Raw genomic sequence first — 15,664 nt, forward strand, 5'->3', positions numbered from 1 at the left:
AACTGTTAACAGTAACACAAATTCGTTTTTCCGGACAGTATGAAGATATCCTGGGAAAGGGATAGGCTTTGATTGCCATCTACTGGACAGATTGATGTACTTGGTGTGGCAGCCATGCACATTTTTAAAGTGTAACTCGATGTTATAAACCAGTTAAAATTGGGTCGTTGGGCGGACAAACAACGCCGATTGCCTGCTTAGGCAGTAGAGGGCATCACGCCTGTAGTCGGTGTCCGTGCTAAATATTTCCAATTTACTGTTGCAAAGTGAATTGAAACTGCAAACTGCCACCTTCATTTAATTTCAAAACATCAAGCTGGGTATTCTCAGTCATGAGTTTTTATCTACTTATTTTTTTACATTTATTTTCACATTCGTAGCGTTCTACATGCTCCATTAGCCTACCCTTTGATTTGTGACGCAGACAAGATGGGAGCTGACTGCCTACCCTTTGATTTGTGACGCAGACAAGATGGTAGCTGGCTGCATACTCTTTGATTTGTGACGCAGACAAGATGGTAGCTGCCTGACATATGTTTTTGCATCTTATATTTGGCATCTACACCATAAAGCAGTGCCATCTAAATCAATTTGGGGGCCCTGGGCACAGACAGCTTTGGAACTACCTCCACCAAACAAAGAAATAAAGGGATCCAGAATATCTGGTCAAGTACCCCTCGTCAGGATCACAAAACATAGCTTCATGTGTTGCCTCACAGCATACTCCCTGCCAGTCCCCTTACCCTCCTGCTTTAATCAAAATGATGAACAAGAAGCATTTCAAGGCCAACATTAGCAGTCCATGATGAGGATTCTGTGTTCTGGCCTAGGTACAAGGCACTTTTCATCTATATTTGCAACGAGAAAGGTACTCCGACCATAGTATACATGAAGGCTACAGATCGTATGAAAAAGGTGCACATAATGTAGACTAGACAGACGATTTAGATTAGCTGCCTCCCTGAATGCAGTAGTGCTCAAGCATGGATACAGGAGACCAATTGGAAGCAAGGAGAAAGCTACACATACCATAGATGGTGGATGAAGATTTATCTACAAGGAAGGTGCCCGTGATCCAGATAGATTGAGATTCGTAGAGGCACATGGATTTTACTTAATGTTGCCATTAGAGAGAAAAGAAACAACTGACTGTGGTGTGAATTGTATTAATTCAACCATTATTATAGATGAAGCAACACCATAGCCAGTGAAACAATGAGTGGGGCTTTTTAGAAAATCATACCCTGAGAAAGAAATCACTTTGAAGGGTGACAATTTTGAAAGGTTTATGGATTGGCAATTTTGACAAGTTAGGTAATTGTGAGGCTGAAAACCCCGGTGGCCAGGAGAAACAGAAAAATCACAAGGAAACTCCAACCAGGGAGTTAAGTCGAGTAATCCTGAGTCACCAAGAACAGTGACTCCCACTAATAAAAACACGAGAAAGGTCAATATGTCTCTGGTAGGAATTACAAGAAGTTTTCCAACATGGGATGTCAGACCACAGACTACATCTTCCATAATGCCTCTGGGTCAGCACAAATATATTCCTTTTAAACTAAAAATGAATAAAAAGGGGTTGCATACCAGGAAGGAAAGGTTCCCTTTTCCCTATAGCCGTGGCAGGAAGCGATACGAGGTGGGCAAAGTGCGGGATATGGAAGTTGCACTGTGCCATGATAAAAACAAAGAAGCAGAAGAACCAATGCCTCGGGAGGTGAAGAGGGAAAGGGAGGAACTGACTAGGGAAAGGTGGAAGGAATTGCGCACACCTGAAGGTGAAGAGGGTGGAGGGGAGGTGCGGTTAAAAACAGCCACCTGGAACTCATTAGTTCTCCCGATTTTCTCATCTCGGAGCCGAGTGCAGGCACAGCGGAGTGGAGCCCGGACGTCAGTGGATTCGAGTGGGCATACTAGGTCAATATATCCCTGGGACCGAGGAAGCCCATACAGCCGCACATTCAACCCAGGGATCCGGACAACCAAAGCGAAAACAAAGACGGCAAGGAAAGGGTGCTCTTGGAACTCCTGTGACATTTTACGAGCAGAGCTCTAATTGCGAGAGCACAACGCCGTCTGGGAGTAACATTCGTGGTTTTGTTTTCTTTATTTTCCTTCTTGGTTCAAACACGGCTCACGAGCAAAAGCCGGCAGAAAAGGAATGTTCCGTGATATGGCCATTGCAAGTGAGGTGCAGGACTGAGAAGCCTATTTACTTTTGCATTATTGGTGGTTTAAGTTTCAAAAGCTGCAATTTCATTCCGAAAAGCACAGTGCCAGTGAAGAGCCTATTTTCTTTGCATTATTTGTCATATGAGTTATACAAACTGAAAATTTGGTCGTAAACCTGAATAAACCCCTTCTTTGATTTAACCTGAATTACTGACTCCTGCCTGCTATTTAACAGTGGTGGCAGCGGTGGGATTCACGGAAACGCCTTACTACCGCATCCATCATGAAAGCAGTAATAAAAACCTTGGCAGAAGGGCAACAGCAACTACAGCAGCTAATTCAAGTGCAAGGCCACCAGGCACAAGCTGATCGCCAGGCATTGCAGCAAGCCATACAAGTACAGAGCGCGGACCAAGGAAGAGAGGCGCTAAGGATCCTGGGGGAGGCTGTAGCCGCAAACAGGACACAACCGGCTATACCGCCTACTATTCTGCAAAAATACCAAAACGGGGAGGACCCAAGTTTTTTCTTTGTTAACTTTGAGCGTATTGCAAGAGCAGCACAATGGCCACAGGAGAGATGGGCATTCTTTTTGGCCCCTTTACTAACGGGAGTCATGCAAGGGGCCTACCAAGCCGCCAACCCCACAGGCGATACCCCGTATACCGAGCTTAAGAAAACAATCCTCGAAAGACTTGTAATGGATGAAGAATCCTACAGGATTAAATACAGAGAGACCCGATTAAAGCCCGGAGAAAGCCCAAGACAGCTGTTCTATAGGATACAAGATTTAGCCGAAAAATGGCTGCAGCCCAGCTCCGCTACAGTAGGACAAATCAGAGACAAAATCATATTGGAACAGTTTGTGGAGGCCTTACCCAGCCCAATCCAAAGATGGGTAAAACAGCATCACCACTTAACCCTGCCTGAGGCCATAGATGTGGCCACCGCTTACCATAAAGCAGGAACGCCCAGATCTTTTACAATACCTTCGGTGAAACCACTTGGTGAGGCTACAACTCAGCGCCAGGGGCCCTACCGGACACTCCCAGCGGAGCCTAGAACCAGACCAGAACTCCGGCCAGGTGGTGGCATCCAAAAAAATGCAGGCCCACAGTGTTTCGAATGTGGAGAATGGGGTCACATCACAAGGTTCTGTTCCAAAAAAACAAAATCAGAACCCATGGAAATCGGAACCCTTCAATCACAAGAATACAGAAGGAAGAAAGTACCCTATGTGATATAAGTCACTGTAGATGGCCACCCGGCACAAGCCATGCTGGACAGCGGAAGCAGACAGACAGCGATCCAGCCACTTGTGAGCAGTTCAGAGAAATTCCAGGTGAGAAACATAGCGGTGAAATGTGTGCATGGGGATGTGAAAGAGTATCCCACACAAGACATCATCTTGGGGAAAAAAGGGGACATGATACCTATAAAAGCGGCGGTAATACCCTCCCTTCCAGCACCAGTCCTAATAGGCAAAGACTTTCCCAAATTCAAAAAATGGTTACAGGAAGCTCCTTATGCTGGTTCTGAAATAAGAGAATATCCAAAAAGAGAACAGTTATCCCGGGCTCAGAAGAGGGAAATCAAGGCAAAGTGGAGGGCAGAGGCCCATGACATAGCCCTGATAGACTGGAGAGTGGAAGATCATATTCCCTCCTTCCGAACTGAATCAGAGAACGATGACTCACTCAAAAGAGCGAGAGAACAAGCACAGGAAGGGAACTCTAACAGAGGTTCCACGCCATATTTCAAGGAAAAACAGGGCCTCTATTACCAGCTTACCAGAAGGGCTGACCACACAGAACGGGAGCAGCTATTGGTACCCCAATCTTACCGCTCAAATTTGGTGCAGCTAGCACATGATCACAACACGGGGGGACATTTGGCGGAGAACATAACGCTTAAGAGATTACTCCAGAATTACTATTGGCCAGGAATATATGCAGAGGTGGCTAAATATTGCCAAGAATGTTCTACCTGTCAAAAGACCAGCACCCATATACCACCCAGGGCCCCATTGCAGAGAATGCCCATCATCAGAGAACCGTTCCAAAGAATAGGGATGGACATTGTGGGACCTCTTGAACCAAGCAGTCGGGGATATAAGTACATATTGGTAGTGGTTGATTATGCCACCAGGTATCCAGAAGCTTTTCCTTTAAGAGGTACCTCAGCGAAACAATTATGCGATGTCCTGCTTCCCTATTTCTCAAGAGTGGGAATACCCCAAGAAATAGTGACAGATCAAGGGAGTAACTTTATGTCGGTAGTAATGAAAGAGGTATGCAAGACCTTGGGAATAACCCATCTCAGGACTTCAGTGTATCACCCTCAGATGGATGGTCTGGTGGAGAGGTACAATCGGACAATAAAACAAATGTTACGAAGAGCCACCAGCCCTACCGGGTTGGGCTGGGACAGAACTTTTGTCAGGAACTGGAGATTGTGGAAGCACTGGAGGCTATGATCAGCGCGCGCTCCAGTCCTCACCCAAGATGGCCGCCGTACCTTTAAGAGGCTGGCTCCTCCCACAAGCCGGTGCGTTGTATCTGTTTGTCAACGCTCGGTTCGTGTGTTGGAGTTTCCTCTTGGATCCTTCTGTGCCTTCAGCGAATCTACTTACCGCCTTGTTTCCTGCTCTAGTCACCTCCTCCTACCTGCCGTGCTTCTTTTGTTTGTTGCTCTATTTTCTCTCCCGCCTTATAATTCTTTATCTTTCCACTCCTGGTGTCTCGGCACCGCCTGTTTTTGTTCTTTAGCTTTTAGTTAATCCTATTTACTCCTGTTCCTTTCGCCACTCTGCTTATCCTTTTTTTTTACTTTTATTTTGAACTGTGGGTGCCGGTATCCTTACTTCTATCATCGCTGCCTAGCCCTTCACAGGTCTGGGTCCCTGTTGCTCTGTTGCTCTGACCTCACCCTGGGAAGCTTTGCCTTTACTCAAACAGACGAAATCCGTATACTTTTCTATTTTTCTTTTCGGTCAGCCTTGCCTAAACTGTTTAGGATATTCTTTTTGTCATAATATATTCTTATCACGTGGTGTTGCCTTTTTCACCCTATATCCTTTACTCTTATCTGAATTTTATTAGGAGAACTTCGGGAGTTCTATGCAGTTTATACTCCCAGCAGTCTGAACTATTGAGGAATCTGTCTACTATTCTACAAGTACTCCTCTTTTGGTGTGGAGAAGCTACGCCTTCCTTTTCGATTGAGAGGAACCAACTACCCCCCACCTGAACCCATCCGGAAACAGGGTTTTTTCTGCATTTGTGCTTTTTCCCTGGAAATTAGGACTGGCCCTCTGGGGATCCCCGAGGTCAGAGTTACATCTCTGCCAAGGTGGCCTCCGGAGGGGCCAGACCCTACCTACACGATAAGAAGGTCCGAACTCCAAAGGACAAGACTCCCTCAAGGAGAAAGGATCAGAAGAAGCCCGAGGCCAACCCTAAGGAATCCTTCCCAGAAGACCCAGGTGAGGAGTTGGGGGAGGAAGCCTCGGTTCATGACAGCATACAACGCCCAATAACCATTATGGCCTCACTAGAGCAGTATCAGGAATTGGTGGCTGCTTTACAGAACCTTACTTTAGAGGTGCAGGCTTTACGGACAGAGAATGTAGCCCTCAGGCAGCAGGTAGTGTTACATCGGAATGATCGCGGAGACCTGCCTACGATGCCCCTTTCCTTTGGTAAATATGATGGTCACCCGGGGGGTCTGAAAGAATTCCTGGATGCCTGCAGAGTGTATTTCGCCTTCCGACCTCACGCCTATGAGACTGCCAGATCTAAGGTGGGGTTCATCATAGCCAATCTAATTGGAAACGCCCTTGCATGGGCCACACCCTTGGTTACCAGAGATGATCCTGTTTTGAGCGACTATGAATGTTTTACAGAGGTTTTTGGTGAAAGATTTGATAGACCAGAAGTATTCTATTCTTCTCTGGAAGCAATACTTGATATCCAACAGGGAAACACGGACATACAGACCTATCTCTCCCGTTTCCAGAGGCTGGCAGCCAAGGCAGATTGGCCTGATTCTGCTCAGCAAACAATCTTCAGACGGGGTCTTCGTGAAGAAATCAAGGACGAGCTAGCCAGAGTGGCTCGTCCGGCATCCTTTCAGGAATTAGTGACTTTGTCACTACAGATCGAGTTCCGTCTTCAAGAGAGAAGATCCGAAAGAAGAAGAACCAGAGGCTTCCCACTACAGTCCAGTCAACCATCCCCTGCTCCTCCACCTCGAACTACCCCTAGGACGGATGAACCTATGCAGATTGGGGCGGCTCGCGGTCCCTTGACGCAAGAAGAAAGAAGAAGAAGGAGAGAGACAGGTTTATGTATGTACTGCGGCTGCTCGAAGCATTTTTTGAGAGACTGTCCTGAAGTCCCACCTAGACGACAGGGAAACTTCCACCCCCGATCCACAGCAAGGGAGGTTTCGGGGGAAGTAACAAGCACCCTTGCTACTACACAAGAGCAGTAAGCACCCCGGAGGATAATAGCCTAATGGTGTTTCGGGTCAACCTGTGGTTGACCGAGGATTCCCCCACTGAGGTGTTCGCTATGCTAGACTGCGGAGCTGCTGGAAATTTCATTGACTCTAAGTGGGCAGCTGAGCATCTAATCTCCACCATACCCAAGGCCACCCCGATTCCTGTAGAAGGGGTCGATGGTAGACCCCTGTCCTCCGGACCTATAACGCTGGAGACCATTCCATTAAGGATGGGACTCGGCCAACATGAAGAGTTTTTGGTGTTTGACCAGATCCGTGCTGCTCATTTTCCGTTAGTTATAGGAATTCCTTGGCTAAGGAGACACAACCCTCACATTGATTGGACTACCAACAGGTTCTCTTTCGATTCGACCTTCTGTGAGTCCCACTGTATCAACAGGTCTGCTTCTCCTAACACCCTAGAACACAGCCAGTGTGGGGTTCAGGGACCTGTCACTGTGGCCTCAGTTCCCATACATTATCAAGACTTCTCAGAGGTGTTTATGGACACCATACCCAGACAACTACCACCACATAGACCTGAGGATTGCTGCATTGACTTAATTCCGGAGGCTGTGGTTCCCTTTGGTAGAATATACCCCTTGTCGTTACCAGAGAGGAAGGCTTTAAGAGAGTACCTCGACGCTAATTTGCGGAACGGATTAATCCAAGAGTCCAAGTCCGCCTGTGGGGCCTCCTTATTCTTCATTCCCAAGAAGGATTCGACAGAGCTCCGCCCTTGTATAGATTACAGGGGTCTAAACAAGATTACCATCCGGGACAGATATCCCATGCCCCTAATTCGGGATATATTGGAGGCAGTACAGGGGGCGGTGTACTTTACTAAGCTTGATCTAAGAGGTGCTTATTACCTCTTAAGAATCAGGCAGGGTGACGAGTGGAAGACGGCGTTCCGCACCCCCTTCGGACTCTTTGAATACTGTGTGATGCCCTTCGGTCTCGTAAACGCACAAGCCATCTTCCAGAGGTACATGGACAAGATATTCGCCGACATGTTGTTTTTGTCGGTAGTAGTGTACCTGGACGACATCCTAATCTTTTCCAAGTCTTTATCAGAGCACCGATCATTGGTCAGATTAGTTCTACAGCGTCTGCAGTTCCATCAGTTACTGGTAAAGCCAGAGAAGTGTTCATTTGAATCCACAACTGTGTCCTACTTGGGTTTCATACTATCCAAGGATGGTATTGAGATGGATGCTAATAAAGTAAAGGCCATTAGAGATTGGAAGGAACCTACCAATGTCAAGGAACTACAAAGGTTTCTAGGACTGGCTAACTTTTACAGGAGGTTTATTCCCAACTTCTCCAAGAAGGTACTCCCTTTGACCTCCTTATTGAAAAAGGGTGTGAAGTTCATATTCGGAGTCGAACCTCAAAGAGCTTTCAGTTTCTTAAAGGAATGTTTTTCTACAGCACCCATCCTGGTCCAACCGGATCAAGCCAAGCCTTTCATTCTTGAAACAGATGCTTCTGGAGGGGCGGTAGGGGCAGTCTTACTCCAAACCACGGAAGAAGGCTATGAGCATCCGGTTGCTTACTACTCCAAGACACTTACTAGTAGTGAATACAACTACTCTGTAATCGAAAAGGAGCTGTTGGCCATAAAGTTGGCCTGCCAAGAATGGAGACATCTCCTACAAGGAGCCACACATCAATTCACCATTAGAACTGACCATCGTAACGTCTGGGTTTTGCAACAGTTAGAATGTTCAAACGCCAGACACGCCAGATGGGCTTATTTTTTCTTACAATACGACTTTATGATTACTTACATACCTGGCACAGAGAACAGGAAGGCCGACGCTTTGTCCAGAAGCCTAGGAGAGTCATCTAGTTCCTATAAGGAACATGAACTGGTTTTTCCGCATCTCACTGTCCTAGCTTCTACAGTTTCGTTCCTTCAAGACCTAATCCCACAGTATAAGAGGTGTTCCGAAGTTCCGTTATCTGTTAACCAGGATAAGGACAGATTGTTCTATCATGAAGGAGCTCTCTACATTCCTACGAAGGAGTTGCAAAGGCTAATACTTTCTTGGTGTCATGACACCCCTCTATCCGGTCATTCCGGTATTAGGAAGACCTATGATCTTATCCAGAGAGGATTCTGGTGGCCTACCTTAAGAAGAGATGTAGGCCAGTATGTGTCTGCTTGTTCGGTATGTGCTTACAACAAGAACCGAACAGGAAGGCCGTTGGGGTTGTTACAACAACACTCATTACCAGACCGTCCTTGGGAACATATATCTACAGATTTTATCGTAGATCTCCCTCCATCATATGGCATGACTAGAATCATGGTGACCATTGACTCCTTTAGCAAACTAGCGCATTTCTCTGCCTTCAAGCAAGTCCCTTCTGCCTCTGAGATGACCGCAACTTTTCTCCAGGACATTGTTCGTCTTCATGGGGTACCTAAGACCATTGTGTCTGACAGGGGACCCCAATTCACCTCAAAGTTTTGGTCCTCCCTTTGCCAAGCACTCGGAATTCACAAGGCTCTTTCCTCAGGATATCATCCACAGAGCAACGGCCAAACAGAAAGACGTAATGCCAATTTAGAACAATATCTTAGGTGTTTTTGCAGTCCACAACAAGAAGAGTAGTATTGCTTTCTCCCACAAGCGGAATTCGCTTATAACAATTCCCTTCATACCTCGATCCAGATGAGCCCTTTCTATTGTACTTACGGATACCACCCTCAACACCTCCCCGGGCTCAGTCCTCCTTCTACCAAGATTCCGGCTCTAGATTCGATTCTACTAGACCTACAGAAGGTGCACAAGCTCGCTAAGGAAGCTCACCAAGCAAGTCAACTAGCGCAGAAGAAGTGGGCTGACAAGGGTCGTCGCGCCCATCCAAGCTGGAAGGTCGGTCAATTGGTCTGGTTATCCACCAGGTATCTACCTAGATGGGTTCATAGGGGGAAGTTCTCCTCTCGTTTTCTTGGGCCTTTCCCTATTTTGCAACAGATCAACTCGGTTGCTTCCAGCTCTATCTTAGGAAGGTGCATCCGGTCTTTCATGTATCCCTTCTCAAAGAATACAAGGATGATCCTTTCAAGAGACCTGTGAACCGCTCACGTGCCCGAGTGATCTCGACGCCTGAAGAATATGAAGTATCTCATTTGGTGGATTCCCGTTACCGCAGAGGACGGTTATACTACTTGGTTCATTGGAAGAATTATCCAGTAGAAGAGAGGACATGGGAACCTGTGAACCATATACATGCCCCACGTCTGGTGCAGAGGTTCCATCGACTTCATCCGGGCAAACCTGGGGGTGCCCCGAGGAAGAAAGGGTATACTGTCAGGAACTGGAGATTGTGGAAGCACTGGAGGCTATGATCAGCGCGCGCTCCAGTCCTCACCCAAGATGGCCGCCGTACCTTTAAGAGGCTGGCTCCTCCCACAAGCCGGTGCGTTGTATCTGTTTGTCAACGCTCGGTTCGTGTGTTGGAGTTTCCTCTTGGATCCTTCTGTGCCTTCAGCGAATCTACTTACCGCCTTGTTTCCTGCTCTAGTCACCCTCCTCCTACCTGCCGTGCTTCTTTTGTTTGTTGCTCTATTTTCTCTCCCGCCTTATATTTCTTTATCTTTCCACTCCTGGTGTCTCGGCACCGCCTGTTTTTGTGCTTTAGCTTTTAGTTAGTCCTATTTACTCCTGTTCCTTTCGCCACTCTGCTTATCCTTTTTTTTTACTTTTATTTTGAACTGTGGGTGCCGGTATCCTTACTTCTATCATCGCTGCCTAGCCCTTCACAGGTCTGGGTCCCTGTTGCTCTGTTGCTCTGACCTCACCCTGGGAAGCTTTGCCTTTACTCAAACAGACGAAATCCGTATACTTTTCTATTTTTCTTTTCGGTCAGCCTTGCCTAAACTGTTTAGGATATTCTTTTTGTCATAATATCTTCTTATCACGTGGTGTTGCCTTTTTCACCCTATATCCTTTACTCTTATCTGCATTTTATTAGGAGAACTTCGGGAGTTCTATGCAGTTTATACTCCCAGCAGTCTGAACTATTGAGGAATCTGTCTACTATTCTACAAGTACTCCTCTTTTGGTGTGGAGAAGCTACGCCTTCCTTTTCGATTGAGAGGAACCAACTACCCCCCACCTGAACCCATCCGGAAACAGGGTTTTTTCTGCATTTGTGCTTTTTCCCTGGAAATTAGGACTGGCCCTCTGGGGATCCCCGAGGTCAGAGTTACATCTCTGCCAAGGTGGCCTCCGGAGGGGCCAGACCCTACCTACACGATAAGAAGGTCCGAACTCCAAAGGACAAGACTCCCTCAAGGAGAAAGGATCAGAAGAAGCCCGAGGCCAACCCTAAGGAATCCTTCCCAGAAGACCCAGGTGAGGAGTTGGGGGAGGAAGCCTCGGTTCATGACAACTTTACCTTGGGTCTTAATGATCTTGCGCGACACCCCACAATCCTCTACAGGGTTTTCACCATTCAAACTCTTGTTTGGGAGACAACCTAGGTCCATCCTAAGGGTGTTAAGGGAAACATGGGAATCCCAGGAGGAGACCAATTTATCGGATTATGTTAATAATCTACACGAACACCTGGGACGCCTGCGGGACCTGGCCCAAGAGAAGTTAGGAAGAACACAATTGCAGCAGGAGAAATATTACGATCAAGGGACCAGATTACGCACCTTTAAAGCCGGGGACAAAGTGCTGGTATTACTACCTATCAGCTCCAATAAGATGTTGGCTCAATGGAAGGGTCCATATAAGATCACAAAAGTTTTAGGTCCTGTAAATTATGAAGTGGAACAGCCAGACCGATAAGTGAAGCAACAGAACTATCATGTGAACCTGCTTAAATTGTGGGAGGAAACGACCCCTTCGATTTTATGTAGCACCCAGTCAGAACTATTGGTAACGGAACAAATGGTTCCCATGGTTCAGAGCGGTTTACAGGATGTTGTGGTAGGAGATGAGCTGAATGAAGAACAAATCACTGAATTATTCAACCATCTGCAACCAGTTTCAGGTGTTTTCTCAGGACTTCCCGGGCGAACTAAAATGGTGTCACACCACATTAACACAGAACCAGGAAAGATTGTAAGACTATGTCCTTATCGTATACCCGAGGCAAAAAGAGAATACATGAATCAAGAAATAAATGAAATGTTGAAACTGGGCGTCATTATACCATCAAAAAGCGCCTGGTGCTCCCCGATAGTTTTAGTGCCCAAACCAGATGGAACCACCAGATTCTGCATGGATTTCAGGCAACTAAATGCCATATCTCACTATGAGGCATATCCCATGCCCAGAATAGATGAGTTATTAGAGAAATTAGGGGCAGCAGCGTATCTAAGCACATTGGACTTAACAAAAGGGTACTGGCAAATTCCATTACATCCAAACGACCAAGAAAAAACAGCATTTGCCACTCCTCAGGGTCTCTTCCAGTTCACAGTGTTACCCTTTGGGCTACACGGGGCACCAGCTACCTTCCAAGCACTAATGGACCAGTTACCTAAACCACATGAAAAATACGCTGCAGCGTATCTGGACGATATAGTCATATTCAGCACATCCTGGGAAGAGCATCTAGTACATCTAAAAAAGATAGTGAGAATCTTGGGAAAAGCGGGCCTTCATATAAACCCAAAAAAATCCAAACTAGCAGCCAAGACCACCAAGTACTTGGGTTACTCAGTAGGTGGCGGGGTCATAACCCCCTTAGTAGATAAGGTCCAAGCATTACAACAGCTACAAATACCAACCACCCGGAAGGGAATAAGGGCATTTTTAGGGTTTGTGGGATATTACCGGAGATTCATACCTCATTTCTCCACCATTGCGGCTCCACTAACAGACGCCCTAAAAACTAATAAACCACTGGAAATCAAGTAGAACATCATCAAAGCCTTTAATGCCCTGGTTGGCATGATTGCTAACAGACCAGTTCTACACTGCCCTGATTTTTCACAACACTTCTATTTACAAGCAGATGCATCAGGTTGCGGTCTGGGGGCTGTTTTGTCGCAAGGAACCGAGAACAACCTATGTCCCATCGCCTTTATTAGTAGGAAACTGCTACAGCATGAATTACCCTATTCAACCCTGGAAAAGGAGTGTCTTGCTATTAAATGGGCGGTGGAGTCCTTGCGCTACTACCTACTCGGAAGGACGTTCACCATATTCACAGACCATGCACCTCTATGTTGGCTAGCTACTCAAAAAGATTCTAATCATAGAGTTTTGCGGTGGTTCCTACCGTTGCAACCTTACAATTTTGAAACTGTACATAAGCCTGGAAGGTATCAGTTGGTAGCGGACTACCTCTCTCGTTCTTTGGATCCGCCCAATCGGCGTGATCCTTTGAGGGGAGTATATGAGGCTGAAAACCCCAGTGCCCGTGGGGTTGGCCGGCAATGGCCAGGAGAAACAGAAAAATCACAAGGAAACTCCAACCAGGGAGTTAAGTCGAGTAATCCTGAGTCACCAAGAACAGTGACTCCCACTAATAAAAACACGAGAAAGGTCAATATGTCACTGGTAGGAATTACAAGAAGTTTTCCAACAGGGGATGTCAGACCACGGACTACATCTCCCATAATGCCTCTGGGTCAGCACAAATATATTCCTTTTGAACTAAAAATGAATAAAAAGGGGTTGCATACCAGGAAGGAAAGGTTCCCTTTTCCCTATAGTCGTGGCAGGAAGAGATACGAGGTGGGCAAAGTACGGGATATGGAAGTTGCACTGTGCCATGATAAAAACAAAGAAGCAGAAGAACCAATGCCTCGGGAGGTGGAGAGGGAAAGGGAGGGACTGACTGGGGAAAGGTGGAAGGAATTGCGCACACCTGAAGGTGAAGAGGGTGGAGGGGAGGTGCAGTTAAAAACAGCCACCTGGAACTCATTAGCTCTCCCGATTTTTTCATCTAGGAGCCGAGTGCAGGCACAGCGGAGTGGAGCCCGGACGTCAGTGGATTCGAGTGGGCATACTAGGTCAATATATCCCTGGGACCGAGGAAGCCCCTACAGCCGCACATTCAACCCAGGGATCCAGACAACCAAAGCGAAAACAAAGACGGTAAGTAAAGGGTGCTCTTGGAACTCCTGTGACATGTTACGAGCAGAGCTCTAATTGCGAGAGCACAACGCCATCTGGGAGTAACATTCGTGGTTTTGTTTTCTTTATTTTCCTTCTTGGTTCAAACACGGCTCACGAGGAAAAGCCGGCAGAAAAAGGAATGTTCTGTGATATGGCCATTGCAAGTGAGGTGCAGGACTGAGAAGCCTATTTACTTTTGCATTATTGGTGGTTTAAGTTTCAAAAGCTGCAATTTCATTCCAAAAAGCACAGTGCCAGTGAAGAGCCTATTTTCTTTGCATTATTTGTCATATGAGTTATACAAACTGAAAATTCGGTCGTAAACCTGAATAAACCCCTTCTTTGATTTAACCTGAATTACTGACTCCTGCCTGCTATTTAACAGTAATACAATATTAAATGAGATGCCCAGGATCACAGATTGGTTAAGAGGTGAAGCTGAGATGTGTGCTCACTCAGCAATTTCTCTACTTTACCACTTTCTTTTCTAGCACTTACCATGAACTAAAATAATCCCATGTTATAGAACTGACTTGGAAAGTAGAAAAAGTACATAACCAAACATGACTATTTTTAAAAACAAAATGTTATAGAAGCGTATTATACTAAATGAGAATGAGTCTACCTTCATTGCCTCCACCATTAAGGGAAGCATATGCATATAAGTATCAGCATACTAACTGATGTTATCCTAAAAGCTTTCATATGCCTGTCTCTTGTATGTTAAAGCTTCAAATCCGCCAACAACACAGGCGTGTGAAATTGTTTTTATAAACGTGACGAAAAACCTCTGAATCAAATGAGCAGACCTTAAAGTATGTTTGCCGGAGGCCTGTGATATCTGATCCGCTCTCTTCTGTGTAGAACTTCTTCTACTCAATCCAGCAATGGGCTAAATAATGCCACCAACATGTGAGAAGTCAAATCTTCTCACAGAAGATAACACAGTAATGTCACTTGTATTAGATGATTTGTCCAGGATCACTGTATTGTCTGTTGTCAAAGCCAGGATACATGAATTCACTCTTTGGTCGCACAGTCTTGAATTTGGATACCTAATCACCTCTCAGACTATCACTTTATGCTCATCATTGGAGGTTACTGCCTACGTTTTTCAAGTCCCCATGTGAACAAACCAATGTCTAGACCATCACCATACTGAAGCTATGTTAGTTTGTATAGCAACCACTGTCTGGTGCAGGTTCGTTGGTTTTGTAGCACAGCATGTGCTAGTATCAGCAAGTACATATACATGCAGGTTTATCAACTTGAGACATAAGAAAGGCTGACTCCACCATACATACATTTTGTATTGCCATCTTGAATATGAACACATATCTCTGTAATGAGTGCCTAACACACTGAGCTAGCTTTTTAACCATCAAAGCACTCAAATGCATCATTATGCATTTCAACTTTAGCTATTGTAAATGATAAATATAATCACCAGAAAGCTGGGAATGCCACACGAGTTCTGTCATAGTGAACACACAAACAAGGAATACCGCAGTGAACACTGAAAACATTAAAGGATGAATTGATCAAAGCAGAATGTGTACTTGTCAACAACAGACAGTCAAATGATTTAGAGCCTCAGCAGAACATCATAAAATATCCTCAGATGTGCCTTTTAAGTGTCGTAAACAATGGGAACTGGCTTCTTTAAGTCAGGCAGCCTTGTGGGGCCCCCCTCCAAGGTGGGGGCCCGGGGCAAGTGCCCCTTTTGCCCTCCCATAAAGACGTCACTGCCATAAAGGTCTGCATGGATGATTCAAGCTGCATGGACTGCCATCTTTTGGCGACAGGCAGCCAATGGAGGCAAAGCCTGGGTGAGGTGCGCCTTGTTGTTGAGGCATAGCAGTAGTCTCGGTCCAATGCTCTGGGCGAACACT

This window comes from Ambystoma mexicanum, chromosome 4q (genome assembly GCF_040938575.1).
Source record: "Ambystoma mexicanum isolate Mex_15411 chromosome 4q, UKY_AmexF1_1, whole genome shotgun sequence".
NCBI classification, from domain to species: Eukaryota; Metazoa; Chordata; class Amphibia; order Caudata; family Ambystomatidae; genus Ambystoma; species Ambystoma mexicanum.